Source organism: Lycium barbarum, chromosome 5 (genome assembly GCF_019175385.1).
Source record: "Lycium barbarum isolate Lr01 chromosome 5, ASM1917538v2, whole genome shotgun sequence".
Classification (NCBI taxonomy): domain Eukaryota; kingdom Viridiplantae; phylum Streptophyta; class Magnoliopsida; order Solanales; family Solanaceae; genus Lycium; species Lycium barbarum.
This window is the reverse complement of record NC_083341.1, coordinates 108,288,550-108,297,527: the sequence shown is the minus strand read 5'-3', so window position 1 is coordinate 108,297,527 and position 8,978 is coordinate 108,288,550. Positions and strand designations below refer to the sequence as shown.

At 37.4% G+C, this 8,978-nt stretch overlaps 1 pseudogene; it reads left to right on the top strand.

Moving 5' to 3' along the window:
• The first annotated feature begins 571 nt into the window (after positions 1–571).
• Positions 572–8,698, top strand: LOC132641109 (putative late blight resistance protein homolog R1A-4; annotated as a pseudogene).
• The last annotated feature ends 280 nt before the right edge of the window (positions 8,699–8,978 follow it).

Below are 8,978 nucleotides of genomic sequence, written 5' to 3'. Positions count from 1 at the left end.
AACTTAAAAGTCACTTATAATTAAATGCCCCTAGTTTCCTACAAGAAAATGACAGATTCGTATGAAAGGAAATAAATTGTTTTATTAATCTTCCATCCGTCCATCTGTCGTCCATTAGAGGAAAAGCAAGAAAAAGAATATGAATTAATTACTTTCTTATGGTCATAGTTTATTAGTTACCTACTTTTTTCCTTTATGAAAAGAACTGGAATTAAAAAAGAAAAGAAAACATTTATCAGAGGAAGTAAAGAAAGTACTATCAATTATTTGGTGTGGCTTTTGAGTCATTGAAAGGAATGCAATTAACAACTAAAACCATTAATAAATCTGGAAGAAACTAAACAGAGGATATTAAACTGGTCAATGATAGTCTTCTTGATCATTTCCTCCAAACGGTAAGCAAACCTTTTCTCTATTTTAAGTACTATGCATTAAATAGAAGAAAAAAAATTGCAAACTGAAAGTAATTATTGAGGATGAATTTTGACAACAAAAAAAAAATAAAAAATGCATGCCATATGTTTGTGTCAAGATTGTATTAATGTATTGATTTTATTACTTGCAGGATTTATTAACAAATAGAGGAAACTGAAAAAGTGGAAAGTAAATGGCCCAGGAGTGTCGCGCAGTGATCGGTGACATAGACCTTGTGAAGGGCAGGCAAGTAGATAGTTTGATGATTAATCAATTGGACGATGCTAGAAATCAACTAGAACGTGCAGCTTTATTGCTCCCGAAACTTGAGGAGGTTCGCCCTGAGAACGCGATATCTACACAACTAGGGGCCCTATTTCAACAAGCTCATGATGGCTTTTCTAAGGTATGTACGCACATGGATATACGTTACACCATCAGAATGATGATTTCAAAGTCGCTGAATAATCAAATTGGAGAACATTGCTGAGCGACTCAAAGCATCTTCAAAGCCATTAAGATCATCTAGCCGAATGGTTTCAGAGGTGCTGAAAATACTTAAACCCATGAATATTGCTGCGCGAATTGGAGCTTCAAAGCCATCAACATCATCTAGCCAAATCACTATGGAGATGGTGAGGTTTGTTAAAATTTTGCTTGATTATGTATGGGATCGTAAACCTGCGTCATCTCTGGTTTTCATGAAGCGGCGACTTCTACAAGCCTTCTTCACGTTTACTGCAATGCGGTGCATTGAGCATGAGAGCATGAAGAATTGCTTCACTCGTGTTGAGCCAACGTTCCGTTTCTTTCCTAGTGAGCTTGAACATAAGACTTTGTTAAATTCTGAGCTCTCTAAGAGCCTCTTGATAGCGTCAAGTTCATCAAGATCAGAGACTACAATGAAGTCCAGATGTATGCTTGATCTTGTTAATGCTCTCAGAGAGGATCTGCAGGAGCAGCTGTGGGGTGATCAAATGCAGTGGCTCGAAAAAGGACTTCTTGACCTTTCTATATTTCTAGAGAACATGCAATATAAACACGCTCCACTCAAAGAATTCAGTTCTCTTCAATCACTTGTCGAAGCTCTAGCCATTGAGGCAACATTTGTTATCTTCTTCGATGATACGGATCTTTTATCTCTTTTGCTCCTGAAGTTTAATCATTTCAATGCAGAAGTCGATCTGATTGAGATACTAAACAGAGAAGCCACCATAATTGCTCCTCTGAAAGATCTGATTGACTATGCTCGGGGAGAGCTGATATTCTTGAGAACTTTTCTCATGGATTCATTGGAGCAGTGCAAACAGGAAACTGGCATAGCTGATCTTATTCAATTTGAGACTGGAAGAGCAAGGTCAGATATTGTGTCTCTTTCTTACCGCTCAGAACAAGAAGACATCACCAGGGAAATGAATCACTTGCATTTTCAATTGTTCTTAAGTTCAAGTTTATTAAGGCAGCAATTGGGCAGATGTTGTTACACCTCAGATTTTCGCACGTATTAAGGCAACAATTGGGCAGATGTTGTTACACCTCAGATTTTCGCACGTTAAAGTCGCATCATGAGTAGTCGACGCAAGTTCAAAAAGAAATTATCTTGAAGTTAAAAGGGATTGAGTTTATTAATATAAATGATTACAAGAGTCTATAAATAATATTAGTAAGTGGCGGCAGATTTGGAGGGTGAATGAATCAAAGAAGCATGAGTTTTGTCAAAAATCGGCAAGTTGGGAATACGATAACTTGTACTTTTTGGTGAGATTAGGAGTGCTCCACATGCTAAGCAAGTAATGATATGAAGTATTTGAATTGTATAATGGTCTCTTGTTAAGTTTAGAAGTCAAGCGAGTTGTAATACGAAAGTCGACAAAGGGCATCGCAAGTTAAGTTTGTAAATTTCACTGAAATTTGGGTCAGATGCCTCAGAGCTTTTCTCTCAATCTACTTGGATTTATGGGGTGATCCACCTACCAAATCGAAGTTTTACGAGTCTAGTTTCCATTGCATTTTACCGTTCGTCGATATGACATCGGAGTAGAGAGATATTCGCATTTTCGTCCAAGGTCACAAACTGCCGTGGGAACAGTGACCAAGGTCGGTGGCTGCTCACTTTAAGTTATATGAAAGGCCCTCTTCACGAACTTTTCTCCATTTCCTCACCATATATGACTGACGAGGCCTCCAGTGCATTGGAAATTTTGCTCGTACTCTGTCAAATTCTAATATAGTTTAAGATATCGTCTCACAGAGATTGGAAAATCTATGCTACAGACTTGTAGTATTTTTGTTGCTATTTGAGAGAATCAGATTGATGAAAGGAGAGTAGTGACTTAAATTTGTAAATTACTTTAACAAAAGAAACAACTTTCAAAATATTATCTTAAAAGAAAGAGTTGGGAGTCGTTGAATCCACTTACTGTATATATGACAATAAAACCTTTTTTTAGTAAATTTCACAAAACTGTAGAAATAGTTCCTAGACTTGTTTTGTATTATGAGGAATAAAGACCTCTTGCGATTAGTCCTTAAATCAATAAACTTATTTGAAACAATCCCTCCGCGAGTATTAGAATTGAAAGAAATAAGATAGAGATCCCTCAAATCAATAAACTTATTTGAGACCGTCCCTCCGTGAGAATTAGCACGGAAAGAAATAAGATAAAGATTTAAACCTAAGAACTAACTTGAAATAACCCCTCCGTGAGAATTAGGATTAAAAGAAGCAAGTTCAAAGATTTGGAATAATAGATGACTAAAAATTATTATTACATATATATTTTTTGTGATCGTTCAAAAATTTGGAATAATAGATGACTAAAAATTAGTATTACATATATATTTTATGTGATTATTATAGTATATTAATTTCCCTCCTTGTTAGAAGTACAAATTAATATAACTATAATCATAACACAAAAGATACTAAAGTAACTATAATGATTAGTAGAACATATCATTCCAACACAAAGTATGACACTTAAATAATATCAAGACGAGGAATGACTAAAATAAGATAATATAACATTACACCAAGTTTCATCAACTATCCCAACAAAAAGAGATTACTCCATTATGGAGTTAGAAAAGAGAAAATATGAATTTAAGAAGCTAGAAATATTGAAAGACTTGGAGAAATAGTTTTACTACAAAGGAAAGAAAAGAGAATAGAACAAGATTGACACTTTGTCTTCTAAATTATTGGATGATTGTAAGCAAAATAATGCTTCTATTTATAGGAAAATGTAGTGTTTCCCCCCTACGGGTGCATTCCTTGATGGAGTGCTCACATCCGTACCTTACTTGACGGGTGAGAGTATAACAATAGTTGACGGGTGTGAGTATGAAGCGGTGACACCCGTGGATTTCACACTTGATGGGTGGTGAGTATCAAGCGGTGACACCCGTGAATTTCAACACTTGAAGCGGTGACACCCATAGATTTTGCAACTTCTCCAATGTTGTCTTTTGTATTATGGTCGCCCTCAGTGACCTCGTTCAGAGTTTCAGGTTGTCTCTACATCTTTTCCCAAGTTATCTGTATCTCTTATGCTTATGTTATGTTTATGCTTATTGCCTTACATACTCGGTACATCTTTCGTACTGACGCATTTTATGCGCTGTGATCATGCCCACAGGTACGGTAGACGGATTGTTGTACTTTTCTCAGTAGGATACCAAAGTTCAGCAAGGATGTTCGCACTCCATTCTCCGGAGTTGCTGGTCAGAGTCATTAAATAGGATGCATGCATATATATATATACAGAGTATGGCTATGGGTACGTCGGGGCCAATGTCCCGACCAGTTGATGCATATTAGTGGTCTTAGAGGCTTACAGGCTATCAGTCAGTGTACAGGTATTGCGTTTGGCCTTGCCGGCCTTCTGACTAGTTGTCTTTTCTGCTTGCAGGTTGTTATGATATACTTCTTACTATTGTTATTCAGCGGCCTCGTCGGCCTATGATTCACGTTACAGAGTTTAGATATCACAATTGGTTTGCTCGGACCTTCGGGTGACAGGTGCTGGCCACACCCCAAGGTTGGGGTGTGATAGATGTGTCCCAATATTTCTGCGTCATCAACATTGGACCATCCTAAAATAAATCTGCTGAACTTTTTTCCTATTAAGTTTGAAGTCTTTGAATCTTTATTCAGCATGCTAAAATCCTCAAAGACATCATCTTCAGGTTGTCCCAAGATGGAATTGGTTTTGATGAGGTTTCATGAATATATAGACAATCTACTACTGGAGGATGAAATTGGTTTGTCATTGACAGCTGTAGTTGAGGTTAAAACGTTTTACTATGGATTGTTGCTCCTGGTAACATATCTTGCTGATCCTTTGGTTCAATACAGTGGATGCGAGAAGCAGAATAATCTCTCGACAGGATTTGGAACTATTGGAATTGCTGCTGAATCTAATATCTCCTTATCTGATGAGGATGCTGTGGATAGAAACAAATGTAGGAAAGTCAATCTTGTTTTTCAGTTTTTGACTGGCTTTCTAGCTTATCAAGTGTGGAGGACGCTTGACAAAACTAAAGCACAAAGCCACTTTTGAAGCTCAAATTATGGATCTGATTCAAAGTGCTCATGAAGAGCTATTTTGTCTTAGAGCTGTTATCTTAGATGCTCTCAGGCAACACACAGAGCTTAATGAATTGCAAGATGTCCTAATGTATGCTGAAGTGACTGCCAACAAGTTAGCAGAAATCGTTGCTTATTGTTATGAAAATTTCATGGACCGAAGCAGCATTGAGAAAATTAGGCTTTTGTTGTCCGATTCGCCACGAGTTTGAGTCTGTCAAGCTAGAGTTCAGAAAAATATGCTTTCAATTTCTGGATTCATCACCTTAAAACCTGACAGATGAAGAAGGCCTTATTAATTTCTTAATTAAACCACCAAAACGGGCTGCTGAACTGTGATGCTTGTTCAATTCCTTTTCTGACAAAACAGATCCTTTCAGTCAAAGACAAACTAGTGTACTTGGGATCTTTTCTTGCAGATATTGTACAGTATCGTGATATGCATGAAGAGCTCAAAGACCTTGTGAAACGTGTTCAAGATATAAAGTATGTCTGTCTCTTCCCCGTCAGGGATTATACACCTGCTTGGTATTACATGCCATACCTCTCTGATGTCAAGCAACTGCTTCAGTTTGTGGAGGCTGAGATCAAAATGATTTGTCTCAAAGTTCCAGATTCTTCAAGTTATGGCTTCCCCAAGATAAATGAACTAGGATTTCGGGATTGTTTCTTGGGAAAATTGGATGGGATGTTAAGTTCTAAGCTCGATTCAATTATCGACATAAAACTTCAAATTGGATCTGTGAAGGAGGGCTTATTGTGTCTAAGATCGTTGGCTGATCCTTTTGCAGAAATATACGATGAGCATGATGAAGTTTATAGTCTTATAACAAGTGTTACTGCAGTGGCATACAAGGCAGAGTATGTTACGGACTCGTGCTTGACCTATTCTTATCCACTCTAGTACAAAGTTATTTGGATTTCTGAAGTTGTTGAGAATATTAAGCTTTTAAATAGAGTTGTTAGGGAAACATGTGAAAGAAAGAAGATAGATGTGACAGTGGACAAAGTGAAACAAAACCTCCACTTATCTTACCCCTAATTTAGCAGCTAATACTCCAGGATCCAATGAAGAAACGGAGGGTTTGCGGGAGGCGATGGACCAAACAAAGAAGCAATTACTTGGAGGTTCACCTCAGCTAGATGTCATATCATTGGTCGGCATGCCGGGAATTGGTAAGACTACTCTTGCTGAGAAGATTTATAATGATCCAGTAATCATGTCTCGCTTTGATATACGTGCTCAGTGTTGCGTGACTCAAGTATATTCATGGAGAGATTTGTTGCTTACCATCTTGAATGGTGTGCTTGGATAGCAATGAAAAAGAAGATAGCGAATTAGCTGATGAGCTGTGTCGATTCTTGTTGACCAAGAGATTCCTAATTCTCATTGATGATGTGTGGGACACAACAGCATGGGACTACTGCACACGTGCTTTCGAGGCTCTCAGAATAGGAGTAGAATTATTCTAACAACTCATCTGAGTACCGTTGCCAATTATGCTAAATGTGAAAGTGAACCCCATCATCTTCGCTTATTCAGAGATGAGGAGAATTGGACATTATTACAGGAAGAGTTGTTTCAAGGGAAGAGCTGTCCGCATGAAATTGTTGATGTGGGGTTACGAATAGAAAAAAAGTGGAGGGTTGCCTCTCTTCATTGTATTAGTTGCTGGTGTTCTCAAAGAGAAAAAGATGGAGGCAGAATTGTGGAAAGAAATAGAAGAAAGTCTAGGTTTGCTGAATATTGGTAGCTTGGAAGAGAGCATGTCTATAATCAGATTCAGTTATAGGAATTTACCGCACCAGCTGAAACCTTGTTTTCTCTATTTTGGAGGACTTTTGAAGGGAAAGGATATTCATGTCTCAAAATTGACTCGGTTGTGGACAGCTGAGGGTTTTGTAAATATATATAAGGAAAAAGGACTAGAAGATGCTGCAGAAAGTCTATTGGAAGATCTCATTAGTAGAAATTTAGTGATGGGCGTGGAGAAGAGACCCAATGGAAAGCTGAAAACATGTCGCGTTCATGATCTTTTACATAAATTCTGTTTGGAAAAGTCCGAACAGGAGAATTTCCTTCTCCAGATCAATGGGTATAAAGAACTATACTGATTTTATTGTATTAAGTTCATCTCAACTTTCATTTTTGTTATTTTTTTTGTTTAACAGATTCAGGGGAGAAGCGGAGTATTCACGGAGGGTACTGCAGAACATATGCAAGCCCTATCTAATGGATGATATATTTCCTGAAAAATCTAAGGAATACCGGTTCTTTGTTCATTCTTCTGAGGATCAGATTGATCTGTGGCAGCCATTTTGCTCAAATGTTCGCTCTTTGTTACTCAATGTGATTGATTCGGATAACTTGTTATTGCCACATGATATTTCCTTCATATTTAACAGCTTCAAACTTGTTAAAGTGTTGGATTTGGAATCCTTAAACATTGGAGGTACTTTTACTAGTGAAATACAAATTTTGATTCATTTGAGGTACTTTGCTGCCCAAACTGGTGGAAATTCAATTCCTTCATCTATAGCGAAGCTTTGGAATCCCGAAACTTTTGTGGTAAGAGGATTGGGAGTTGAGGTGATATTACCTAAGTTCACTTCTAAAGATGGTCAAAATTAGGAATATACATGTAAACCATCGTGCTTCATTTAGTTTGCAGGAGAACATGGGTGAATCACTTGCCGACTCTCAATTAGATAATTTGGAAACTTTTTCTACTCCGCATCTCTCTTACAGTGAAGATACAGAGATGATATTGAGAAAGATGCCAAAATTGAGAAAGCTGAGCTGCATATTTTCGGGGACATTTGGTTATTCAGAGGAAGTGAAGGGAAGGAGTGTTCTTTTTCCCAGATTAGAGTTTCTAAGTCACCTTGAATCCCTCAAGCTTGTCTCCAACAGCTATCCAGCTAAACTTCCACATGTCTTCAGTTTCCCCTCAAGACTAAGGGAATTGACTTTGTCAAAGTTTCGTCTGCCTTGGAGCCAAACTTCGACCATTGGAAAACTTCCTAACTTGGAGATTCTAAAGTTACTTCTCAGAGCCTTTGAAGGGGATGAATGGGAAGTGAAAGATTCAGAGTTCCCTGAACTCAAATACTTAGAATTGGATGACCTCAAACTTGCACAGTGGTCTGTCTCTGATGATGCTTTTCCTATGAACGTTTGGTTTTAATGAGATGTAAGCGGCTTTAGAAAATCCCTTCTCATTTTGATGACACTGTGTCTCTAAAAAGCATTATGGTAAATTGGTGCAGTTGGTTTGTTGCTAATTCAGCCCAGGAAGTTCAAACAACCCAACATGGAGATATGGCAAATGATGCGTTCAAAGTTACAATACAGCCTCCAGATTGGGCTAGAAATTCATCTCCTGGACTCTTTGTCTGGTATGTTCTAGTCATGTTCACCTGAGTACATTTACACTCATTCATTTTTCTTTTACACCACATCATATTTATTTGTTACTATTATTACTTATTTCAATTTCTTGCTCTTAATTTTTTTTTTTTTTAAAAAGAAGCTTATGTTCTATATCCTTCAATCTGAGTTCCCTTTCTTGCTCATAATATAGGGAAGAGTACTGCACTAATCCATTTTCGCATTGCATTTTTCATTCAGTCTTGCAAACAGAAGATGGAGGATGACCTCAGCTAGGTGGATTTTCTGTTGAAGGATCTTCTGCAATAAGTGAAGTGTTCGAATACATTTCGACCGTTTTTGGGACTATTGGAAATGGGAAATTATTGTTATCATTAGCTACCAAATAAATTGCAGTTTCCATTTTAAACATTCTTTTTAAATCAAGTGAGTGTTAATTATCTTGAACATATTTGATTACTTAAAAGCAATTATTCATTTCGAAAACTAATAGAGGGATGCAAAGAAGTCCTTCAACCCCCTTTCATGGCTAAATGAGGAAATGCAAGAAAGGAAGTTTGTTTTTGTTTGACATTGCCATATTGG